The following is a 12,145-nucleotide window of genomic DNA, read 5'->3' as shown; positions in this document are numbered from 1 at the left end:
TCATTATCGATGTTATTGAACTTATTATTGTTATTGTTATAGTTATTGTTATTATGGCTACTATTACTCTGTTTATTGCTATTATTGCTTCTATTGTTATTGTTACTCTTATTAATGTCATTGTTATTGTTATTTGGTTGTTATAATGGCTATTATTGTTATTGTTATTGCTATGATTGCTGTGATTGTTGTTGTTCCCATTGTTACTGTCCTTGTTATGGATGATGTGTTGATGGGTGATTGTTATTGTTATAGATATGATCGCTGTTATTGTTACTCATACTATGATTGTTGTTATTATTGCTATTGTTATTCATGTCATTGTTGTTGTTAATACTGTTATTGCTCTTATTCTCACCTTGACCCAGTTGATTCCCAGCCCTCAGCCCCACCCTGGCCTTGAAGAGCAAGAGACTGAGCTATTCTCAGCACAGCCTGATATTTTAAGACCCAAGGCTGATCACCCACCGTCTGCAGCACCAGAGGACATAAAACCAAATGGAACAAATCCCACAGGCAGAGGGGGAGAGGAGGGGCCTGGGCAGGATATAACAGCCATCCATCCACCCACCCATCCATCCACCCATCCACCCACCCATCCATCCATCCACCCATCCACCCACCCATCCACCCACCCATACATCCACCCATCCACCCACCCATCCATCCAACCATCCACCCATCCATCCACCCATCCATCCAATCATCCACCCATCCATCCACCCACCCATCCATCCATCCATCCATCCATCCATCCACCCATCCATCCACCCATCCATCCACTCATTAATCCACCCATCCACCCATCCATCCACCCATCCATCCATTCACCCATGCATCCATCCACCCATCCACCCACCCCTCCATCCATCCATCCATCCATCCATCCATCAACCCATCCACCCATCCATCCATTCATCCACCCATCTACCCATCACCCATCCACCGTCCACCCATCCACTCATCCATCCACCCATCCATCCATCCACCCACCCATCCACCCATCCATGTATCCATCCGTCCACCCATCCACCGGTCCACCCATCCACCCATCCATCCACCCATCCATCCATCCACCCACCCATCCACCCATCCATCTATCCATCCGTCCACCCATCCACCGGTCCACCCATCCACCCATCCATCCACCCATCCATCCATCCACCGACCCATCCACCCATCCATCCATCCATCCACCTATCCATCCATCCACCCATCCATCCACCCATCCACCCATCCACCCATCCATCCCCATCCATCCACCCATGCATTTACCCATCCATCCATCCATCCATCCATCCACCCATCCATCCATCCATCCATCCATCCACCCACCCATCCATCCATCCATCCATTCGTGACTCAGTGAGGCACTTCCTGTGTTCATTCCCTTTATTTCCAGAGGTCAGGGAGGCCCTGGGATGGGTCAGGTCTTGGCCTTGTGTCCAGTGTCCTTATGTCTGTCTGTCTGTCCGCAGGTCAGTTGAAGGCGGGCAGGCTGAAGAGCTCAGGTTGTATGTCACCCAAGGAGGGCAGCAGCAGGGTGGCCCCGGCCGTTGAGTTCGGGGTTGAGCTGGACGCGGGGCACCATGACCACCTGCATCCCCGCTGCCTGGGCGACCGCCATGCCGTGGGGCGTGTCCTCCAGCACCAGGCACTGCAGGGTCAGAGGACGAGAGAGACACGCGGAGTGAGAGGTCGGCCGGGGGGTGGGCCGGGTGCCCAGTGTTGGAGGGAAGGAAGGGGGTAGGAAGGAAGGAAAGAAGGAAGGAGGGAAGGAGGGAAGGAAGGAAGGAGGGAAGGAAGGAAGGATGAAAAGGAAGGATGGAGGGAAGGAACAAGAAGGAAGGAGGGAAGGAAGGAAGGAAGGAGGGAAGGAAAGAAGGATGGAGGGAAAGAAGGAAGGAGGGAGGGAAGGAGGGAAAAAAGAGGGAAGGAGGGAAAGAAGGATGGAAGGAAGGAGGGAAGGAAGGGGAGAAGGAAGGAAGGAGGGAAGGAAGGAGGGAGGGAAGGAAGGAAGGAGGGAAGGAAGAAGGGAGGGAAGGAAGGAGGGAGGGAAGGAAGGAAGGAGGGAGGGAAGGAAGGAGGGGAGGAAGGAGGGAAGATGACCTTTGAGCCACGGCGTGCCTACTGGCATGTTCTGTGTGTGATTTCGAGGCCTCCCCCACCCAGGGCCTGGTGTGGGCCAGGTGAGCACTGTGCCAAGGAGTCTCCCTCCCTGTTCCCCTGGGGCCGTCTGTCCATCCGTCTCTCCATCCGTCCATCCGTCTGTGTGATTGTGTGTCTGTCCGTGTCTCTCTGTCTGTCTCTGTGTGTCTGTCTGTCCCTATATCTGTCTGTCTGTGTCTCTGTGGTCGGTCTGTCTGGTCTGTTCTGTGTATCTGTCTGTTTGGACTCTTATGTCTGTCTGTCTGTCTCTGTATGTGTGTCTGTCTGTGTCTGGCCAAGTGTCTCTGTGTCTGTCTATCTGTGTGTGTCTGTCTCTGTATCCGTCTGTCTGTCTATATGCCTATTTGTGTGTCTCTGTAGTCTGTCTGTCTGTGTGTCTGTCTGCTATGTATGCCTATCTCTCTGTCTGTCTACTGGTGTGTGTCTGTCTGTCCGTGTCTCTGTGCTCTGTCTGTCTGTCTGTCTGCGTGGTCTGTGTATCTGTGCGTCTGTCTGTGTCTATCTGTCTGTCTGTGTGTCTATCAGTGTGTCTGTCTGTCTGTGTCTCTGTGGTCTGTCTGGTAGGTCTGTGATCTGTGTGTCTGTCCCGTCTCGTGTCTGTCTGTCTGTCTATCTGTCTGGTCTCTGTGTCTGTGTGTCTGTGTGTCTATCTCTCTGTCAGTGTGTCTGTCTGTCTATCGGAGTGTGTCTGTCTGTCCGTGTCTCTGTGGTCTGTCTGTCTGTCTATGAGTCTGTCTCTGTGTCTGTGTCTCTATCTGGTTTGTCTGCCTGTCAGTCTGTGTGTCTATCTGCCTGTCTGTCTGTCTGCATGTCTGTCTGGTTTGTCCATGTGTCTATCTGTGTCTCTGTGTCCGTCTCTGCGTCTATCTGTGTGTTTCTGTGTCTGTCTGTCTGTCTGTCTGGTCTGTGTATCTGTGTATCCGTCCATGTCTGTCTTTCTGTGTGTCTCTCTGTGTGTGGTCCATGCAGTGGACCCGAGGCCCGAGGCCTCGGTTTACCTGGTTGACGGGAGGGGGGGGATGAGGAGAGAACCTGCGGGTGCAGGCCAGGAAGATGTCCGGAGAACCTGCGGGCGCAGGCCAGGAATATGTGCGGGGCGGGCTTGCTGGCCTTGACCTCGGGGTCATCACCCAGCACCACGTGGTGAAAGGCACCAAACAGCTCCCGGTGTGTGCTGGTCTTGGCCTGGTAGGCCTCAGTCCCTCAGCTGGTGGCCAGGGCGAAGGGGATGCTGTGCTTCTGTATGTGGAGGATCAACTTCTCTGCACCTGGAGACAGAGAGACAGGAGGAGAAGAACTTAGGTCTTTGGTGGCCTAAGGGGGAAATCCACAAATCCATCCATCCACCCATCCATCCATCCATCTACCCATCCACCCATCCATCCACCCATCCATATATCTATCCATCCATCCATCCATCCATCCATCTACTCATCCATCCACCCACCCACCCATCATCCATCCATCTACCCAGCCAGCCACCCATCCATCCATTGATCCATCCACCCATCCATCCATTCATCCATCATCCATCCACCCACCCATCCACTCATCTATCCATCCATCTATCCATCCATCCATTGACCCAACCATCAACCCATCCATCCACCCATCCACCCACCCATCCATCCATCAATTCATCCATCCACCCATCCATCCACCATCCATCCATCCATCCATCCACCCATCCATCCATCCATCCATCCATCCATCCATCCATCCATTCATCCACCCATCCATCCATCATCATCATCATCATCATCATCATCATCATCATCATCATCATCATCATGGTGACCCAGGAAGGATGTGAACTCCGGGCATCATCATCATCATCATCATGGTGACCCAGGGCGTTTCCCAGGGCGACCGGCCGGGCCACATGCACGCACACGCACGCACACACGTGTATGAGCAGATGACATCTTGTCCCGAGCACTGGGCAGCGAGTCCTAGATAGGGTGGTGGAGACGGCACCGCGTTCTAGAAGGTTCTGAATCCAACGGTCATGGCAGATGGACCGGTGAAGTCTAGGATGTACACACAGACAGACAGACAGACAGACAGACAGACAGACAGACAGACAGACAGACACACACACACACACACACACACACACACACACACACAACGGCCCGGGGAAAGGAGATGGTTCTAGAAAGTTTGTCCCTTTTCAGAGTTCTTCACCCAGACAGACAGACTGACAGATGGATAGATGGATGGATAGACAGATGGGCGGATGGATGGACAGACAGACAGACTGAGAGATGGACGGACAGATGGGCGGAAGGATGGACAGACAGACAGACTGATACATGGATAGACGGATAGACAGATGGGTGGATGGATGGACAGACAGACAGACTGATAGCTAGCTAGATGGATGGATCGATGGACAGACAGACAGACTGATACCTAGATAGATGGATGGATGGATGGACAGACAGACTGAAAGATGGATAGATAAGATGGATAGACAGATGGGTGGATGGATGGACAGACAGACAGACTGATAGATGGGTAGATGGATGGATGGACAGACTGACAGATGGATAGATGGATAGACAGATGGGCAGATGGATGGACAGACAGATAGATGGATAGACAGACAGACTGACAGATGGATAGATGGATAGACAAATGGATGGATGGATGGACAGACAGACAGATGGATAGATGGATAATAGATGGATAGATGGATGGATGGACAGACAGACTGACAGATGGACAGATGGATGGATAGACAGATGGACAGAAGGATGGACAGACAGGCTGGTAGGTGGATAGATAGACAGACGGATGGATAGATGATAGATAGATACACAGATAAGATACATGAATAGATGGATAGATGGATGGATGGTTGGACAGACAGAGAGATGTATAGATAGACACACAGACAGACAGATAGGTGGATAGATATAGTAGATAGATAGACAGACAGACATGTGGATAGACAGATGGATGGATGGATCCATGAATGGACAGACAGACAGAGAGTAGATAGACAGACGCCTGGATAGACAGAGGGATGGATGCATAGATGGACAGACAGACAGATAGACGGATGGGTGGATGGGTGGATAGATGGGTGGATAGAAGGGTGGATGGATGGATGGGGGATGGGTGGGTGGATGGGTGGATGGATGGATGGGGGATGGGTGGGTGGATGGGATGGATGTTGATTGAATATGGATGGGATTAACATTTACACACTTCAGTGACTTGGACCCAAGTCCTGATACAATATGGGTGGGATTAACGTTTGCACACTTCAGTGAGTTGGACCCAAGTCCTCATCTGGATGGAGGACAGACGGAAGGGATTAACATTTGCACAATTGAGTGACGGACCCAACTCCTCTCCATGGAGGAAGGAGGGAAGGGATTAACATTTGCACACTTGAATGAGTTGGACCCACGTCCTGCTGTTGATGGAATATGGAAGGGATTAACATTTGCACAGTTGAGTGACTTGGACCCAAGTGTTCATCTCAATGGAGGATGGATGGATGGGTGGATGGATGGATGGATGGGTGGGTGGTTGGATGAGTGGATGGATGGGAGGGTGGATGGATGGATGGGTGGATGGATGGATGGGTGGATAGATGGGTGGATGGGTGGATGGATGGATGGGTGGATAGATGGGTGGATGGGTGGATGGATGGATGGGTGGATAGATGGGTAGATGGGTGGATGGATGGATGGGTGGGTGGGTGGATGGATGGGTGGATAGATGGATGGGTGGATGGATGGATAGGTGGACGGATGGGTGGATGGATCGATGGGTGGATCAGAGGGTGGATGGGTGGATAGATGGATGGATGGATGGGTGAATAGATGGGTGGATGGATAGGTGGATGGGTGGGTGGATGGATGGATGGAGGATGGATGGGTGGATGGATGTTGATTAAATATGGGTGGGATTAACATTTTCACATTTGAGTGACTTGGAACCAAGTCCTGACCTCAATGGAGTAGGTCAAGCTCTGTCTCTGTCTCTGTCTGTCTGTCTGTCTGTGTCTTCTTCTGTCTGTCTCTGTCTTTGTCTGTCTCCTCTGTCAGTCTGTCTGTTGGTCTGCGTGTCTTTACCTGTCCATGTCTGTGTCTGTCTGCCTTTGTCTCTTTGTCTCTGTCTGTCTCCTCTGTCAGTCTGTCTGTGTCTCGTTCTCTCTTTCTTTGTCTGTCTGTCTGTGTCTGTCAGTCTACTTCTGTCTCTGTCTTTCTGTCTGTCTGTCTCGTCTGTGTCTGCCTGTTGGTCTGCCTGTCCATGTCTGTCTCACTGTCTGTCTCTGTCTCATTCTGTCTTTGTCTGTCTCGGTCTGTCTGTCTGTCATCAGTCTACTTCTGACTTCTGTGTCTGTCTCTTTGTCTCTCTGTCTCTGTCTCCTGTGTCTGTCTGGGTCTCGTTCTGTCTTTCTTTGTCTGCCTGTGTCAGTATCTGTCTGTCTGTGTCTGTCTGTCTGTGTCTCTCTGTCATTCTCTGTCTGTCTTTCGTGTCTGTCTGTCATTCTCTGTGTCTGTCTGTCTTTCTCTATGTCTGTGTCTGTCTCTGCCTATGTCTGTCTGTCCATCTGTCTGTGTCTCTCTCTGTGTCCATCTGTGTGTCTGTCTCTGTCTGTCTTTTTCCCAGTGTCTGTCTGTCTTGTTCTATGTCTGTCCGTCTCTGTCTGTCGGCCTGTGTCTGTCTCTCTCTGTCATTCCCTGTCTGTCTGGCTCTGCCTCTGTCTGTCTGTCTCTCTGTCTGTCATTCTGTGTCTGTCTGTCTATGCCTGCCCATGTCTCTGTCTTCTCTGTGTCTGTCTGTGTCCATCTATCTGTCTGTGTCTCTCTGTGTCCATCTGTGTGTCCGTCTCTGTCCCAGTGTCTGTCTGACTCTGTTTCACTGTCCCTGTGTCTGTCTGTCAGTCTGTCTCTGGGAACCGCGCATGCGCGTTGCAGGGCAGCGCAGCCCAATCCCGCGCATGCGCAGATCCGTACCTCGCAGAGCCCGGGAGCACACGCATGCGTGTTCCTGCTCGGCGGGGGGGGGGGGCGGGGGGGAGGGACGGGGCGTGGTGGCTCATGCATGCGCGGTGCAGCGCGGAGGACCTCCCCGCCAGGTGGCACGCATGCGCAGTACCAACCAGATCAACCGAGGGAATCCCACGCATGCACGCACCACACGCTCGGCCCGGACGGTGCCGGACGACTCAACCAGTGCGCATGCGCAATGCGGACGGAAGCTCGATCCTCCGGGGTCCCCTAGGCACCTCCCGGCGGACTCACGCTGTGCGCATGCGCAACTCGACCCTCCAGGGTCCGCTCTGCGCCGCCCGGCCGATTCAACCTGTGCGCATGCGCCGTGGGTCCACACGCGGGAGGGCAGTGGGAACAAGCAGCCAAGGGACACGCATGCGCAGCGGCGCTCCGCCGGGAGCGCTAGGCCCCTCCCTGCTGACAAACCCTGTGCGCATGCGCATTGGCGCAGGCTGGCTCAGCCCCTCCCAGCTGCCTAACCCTGTGCGCAAGCGCAATGGCGCTCCGCCAGGCCGGCTCAGCCTGTCCCCGCTGAAGAACCCTCTGCGCATGCGCCATGGCTCTCCGCTGGGAGCGTTCGGCCCCTCCCCCGCTAACCCTATGTGCATGCGCAGTGGCGCTCCGCCGAGAGCGCGCGCATGCGTGCCCGCGTCTTGGCGCCGGCTGATGACATCGATGCGACGGCGCCGGCGGCCGCGCCCGGAAATGCAGCCGTAGCGGGGCCGCGGAGCGTCGCCGCCGCCGCCGCCGCCATGGCCACCACTAGGCCATCTGGATCCGGAAGCGGAAGCGGAAGCGCGCAGGACCTCCGAGGACGCCGACCCGGGCGGCCCCCGGGTCACCGTCGGTGCGTGGAGGCCTCCGGGACGAGGCTCCTTTAAGAGGCGGGGACGCGGGAGGGCGTGGCTTTCTGATGGGCGTGGCGTCGCGGTGGGCGTGTCCTGAAGGGCGTGGAGCTGACGGGAGAGTCAGTGGGCGGCGTGGCCTGGAACAGAGGCCATTGGGCCGCTGGGGTTTGGGGGCGTGGCCTGGAAAGACACCATTGGGCGGCTGGACGTAATACCATTGGTCGGCTGGGCTGGGGGCGTGGCTTGGAAGTAAGGCCATTGGGCCGCTGGGCCTAGGGGGCATGGCCTGGCAGGAACTAGGCTATTGAGGGTCCTGGCTTTGGGGGTATGGCTTGGAAGTAAGGCCATTGGGCGGCTGGTCCTCGGGGGGCGTAGCCTGGCAACAGTGATGCTATTGTGTAGTCTGGCTTTGAGGGCGTGGCCTGGGCGTGCTGCCATTGGATGGCTGGCCTGGGGGGCGTGGCCTGGCAGGAACCAGGCCGTTGGGTGCCCTGGCTTTGGGGACTGAGCACCCAGCACCTCCCCATGGTGACCCAAGGCAGGGACTTAGCATCCACCACCTCCCCATGGTGACTCAGGGACTGAGCACCCAGCACTTCTCCATGGTGACCCAGGGCAGGGACTGAGCACCCAGTACCTCCCCATGGTGACCCAAAATGGGGACTCAGCACCCAGCACCTCCCCATAGTGACTCAGGATGGGGACTGAGCACCCAGCACCTCCCTAAGGTGCCCCAGATCCAGCAGTAAGCACCCAGCACCTCCCCATGGTGACCCAGAATGGGGACTGAGCACCCAGCACCTCCCCATGGTGACCCAGGATGGGGAATAAGCCCCCAGTACCTGCCCATGGTGACCCAGGACCAAGACTAAGCACCCAGCACCTCCCCATGGTGACCTAGGGCCAGGACTAAGCACCCAGCACCTCCCCATGGTAACCCAGGATGGGGACTAAGCACCCAGCAACTCCCCATGGTGACCCAGGGCCAGGTCTAAGCACCCAGCACCTCCCCATGGTGACCCAGGGGCAGGACTAAGTACCCAGCACCTCCCCATGATGACCCAGGGGAGGGACTGAGCACCCAGCACCTCCCCATGATGACCCAGGGACTGAGCTACCAGCACCTCCCCATGGTGACCCAAAGTGGGGACTAAGCACCCAGCACCTCCCCATAGTGACTCAGGTTGGGGACTGAGCACCCAGCACCCACCTCTCCATAGTGACTCAGGATGGGGACTGAGCACCTAGCACCTCCCTATGGTGCCCCAGATCCAGGAGTAAGTACCCAGCACTTCCCCATGGTGACCAAGGGCAGGGACTAAGCACCCAGCACCACCCCATGGTGACCCAGGACCAGGACTAAGCACCCATCACCTCCCCATGGTGACCCAGGGCCAGGACTAAGCACCCAGCACTATCCCATGATGACCCAGGGCTGGGACTAAGCACCTAGCACTATCCCAGGGTGACCCGGGGCCAGGACTAAGCACCCAGCACGTCCCCATGGTGACCCAGAGTGGGGACTAAGCACCCAGCACCTTCCCATAGTGACTCACAATATCCCCCAAGCACCCAGCACCATCCCATAATGACCCAAGACAGGAACTAAGCACCCAGCACCTCCCCAGGATGATCCCCAAGCACCCAGCACCACCCCATAGTAACCCAGGGCTGGGACTAAGCACCCAACACCTCATCATAGTGACCTAGGATGATTCCCAAGCACCCAGCACCATCCCATGACGACCCAGGGCTGGGACTAAGCAACCAGCACCTCCTCAGAGTAACCCAGGACCAGGACTAAGCACCCAGCACCATCCTATGATGACGCAGGGCTGGGACTAAGCACCCAGCACCTCCCCATGGTGACTCAGGGGAGGTACTGAGAACCTAGCACCATCCCATGATGACCCAGGACAGGGACTAAGCAACCAGCACCTCCTCAGAGTAACCCAGAACTGGAACTAAGCACCCAGCACCACCACCTGGGGAACAAGGACTGAGCCTAAGCATTGAGCACCTCTCCATGGAGACCGAGGATAGGAACTAAGCACCCAGCACCTCCCCATGGTGACCCAGGAACGGGACTTCACACCCAGCACCTCCCTACTATTTACATGAGTCAGGTACCAAGCACCCAGCACCTGCCTATTACTAACTCAGGACAGGTACCAAGCACCCAGCACTTCCCCACAGGGACTCTGGATAATCAGCAAGCACCTAGCACCTCACGTGTGTGTCCTTTCCCTCCCCCTGACCCCATCCCAGGTTCTCCACGTGGCGCGATGACCGCTGGATGTACAGGATGATGGACTACGTGCCTGGTGGCGAACTCCTCAGCTACCTGCGCGCCCGCCAAGATCGTGTGCGCACTGGCCTACCTGCAGGTGAGCGGACCAGCAATGATGGGGGCCGCCCATCCATCCATCCATCCACCCATCCATCCAACCACTCATCCATCCACCCACCTATCTATCCATCCACCTATCCATCCACCCATCCATCCATCCACCCATCCATCCTCCATCCATCCACCCATCCATCCATCCACCCACCCATCCATCCACCCATCGATCCTCCATCCATCCACCCACCCATCCATCCATCCACTCATCCATCCATCCACCCATCCACCCATCCACTCATCCAACCACCCATCCAGCCACCCATCCACCTATCCATCCATCCACCCATCCATCCACTCATCCACCCATTCATCCATCCACCCATCCACCCATCCATCCATCCACCCACCCATCCATCCACCCATCCATCCACCATCCATCCATCCAGAAAGTTCCAGAAAGTTCCCCCAAGGTTCCAGAAGGTCCCAGAAAGCTCCAGGTTTCAGAATAACTCAGCACATTCCCCAGGCAGGCGTTCCCTCCACCCAGACACACCCCAACCCTCCCACCCCCATTCCTTGGCCCAGGAATAATTTTGGGGGGGAGGGGGGGAGGGAAGGAGGGTATTGATGATATTGGTATTGGTGTTGGTATTGATACTTATCCTCTCATGGTCTATTGATGATAGGTTTTCCCAGGGGATCTGTTTGATCTAAGGACTTGAGACGCTTCCAGGACAACCCATGGAAGGTTCTAGAAAGAAGCCAGGGCTGGGGCTGGTTTCTATTTCCTCCCCCCCCCATTCTCCCCAACATCTGGGACCCAGTTACGTTCATCCCTTGGGATTCTCCTCCATGGGAGAAGTTGAGGATGGATGATGACATCACCCCTTCCCATGATCCTTTGCGGTGACTGGTCCAGGGTCCCTTGACTATTCTTGTTCTTGTTGTTGTTGTTGATTTATTATGATGATTAGCTCATGTGCATGGTTTGTCTTTCCCTTCCCCCCCCCCCGCCCCAACCAAGCTTCTAGAAGCTTCTGGAACAAATTGCTGATGGATTTCCTGTGTGTGTGTCAGACTCAACCAGAACCCAGCCAATGGCTTCCTCTTCTCAACGCCTGGAAATCCGCCCAAAACTTCCTGGAAGGGGGGAGGGGGAGGGGGAATTGAGGAAATGAATAATGAATGAATGAATTCCCTCCTTCCTTCCCTCCTTCCAATCCTTCCTTCCCTCCATCCTTTCTTCCTTCCTTCCCTCCTTCCTTCCTTCCTTCCTTCCTTCCTCCTTCCTTCCCTCCAATCCTTCCCTCCTTCCTTCCTTCCTTCCTTCCCTCTATCCTTTCTTCCTTCCTTCCCTCCCTCCCTCCCTCCTTCCTTCCTTCCTTCACTCCTTCCTTCCTTCCTTTCTTCCTTCCTTCTTCCTTCCCTCCAATCCTTCCTTCCTTCCCTCCTTCCTTCCTTCCCTCCATCCTTCCTTCCCTCCTTCCTTCATTCTAATCCTTCCCTCCTTCCCTCCTTCCTTCCTTCCCTCCTTCCTTCTCTCCAATCATTCCCTCTTTCCCTTCTTCCTTCCTTCCTTCCTTCATTCTTTCCTTCCTTCCTTCCTTCCTTCCTTTCCTCCTTCCTTTCCTGTGTCCAATCCTTCCCTTCTTCCTTCTTTCCTTGTCTCCAATCCTTCCCTCCTCCTCTCCTTCCTTCCTTCCTTCCTTCCCTCCTTCCTTCTCTCCTGTCCTCCTTCCTTCCTTCCTTCCTTCCTTCCTTCC

General features: G+C 55.0%; 2 long non-coding RNA genes across 3 annotated transcripts; one reads left to right on the top strand and one right to left on the bottom strand.

Moving 5' to 3' along the window:
* Positions 1-1,387: 1,387 nt before the first annotated feature.
* Positions 1,388-7,520, bottom strand: LOC138837233 (uncharacterized). Of its 2 annotated transcripts, none has more exons than XR_011375268.1 (3): positions 7,437-7,520; positions 3,168-3,437; positions 1,388-1,657 (listed from the first exon to the last, which is right to left on the bottom strand). It is a non-coding gene; the product is annotated as an uncharacterized lncRNA (long non-coding RNA). The 2 variants fall into 2 exon arrangements; XR_011375269.1 differs by having other exon boundaries at positions 3,202-3,437.
* A 469-nt stretch (positions 7,521-7,989) lies between these two features.
* LOC138837231 (uncharacterized) lies at positions 7,990-11,179 on the top strand. The gene is made up of 3 exons (XR_011375267.1): positions 7,990-8,034; positions 10,304-10,422; positions 11,069-11,179. It is a non-coding gene; the product is annotated as an uncharacterized lncRNA (long non-coding RNA).
* Positions 11,180-12,145: the final 966 nt, after the last annotated feature.

Source organism: Dipodomys merriami, unplaced genomic scaffold (genome assembly GCF_024711535.1).
Source record: "Dipodomys merriami isolate MVZ:Mamm:240054 unplaced genomic scaffold, mDipMer1.0.p SCAF_267, whole genome shotgun sequence".
Classification (NCBI taxonomy): Eukaryota; Metazoa; Chordata; class Mammalia; order Rodentia; family Heteromyidae; genus Dipodomys; species Dipodomys merriami.
This window is presented reverse-complemented; position numbering and strand designations above follow the sequence as displayed.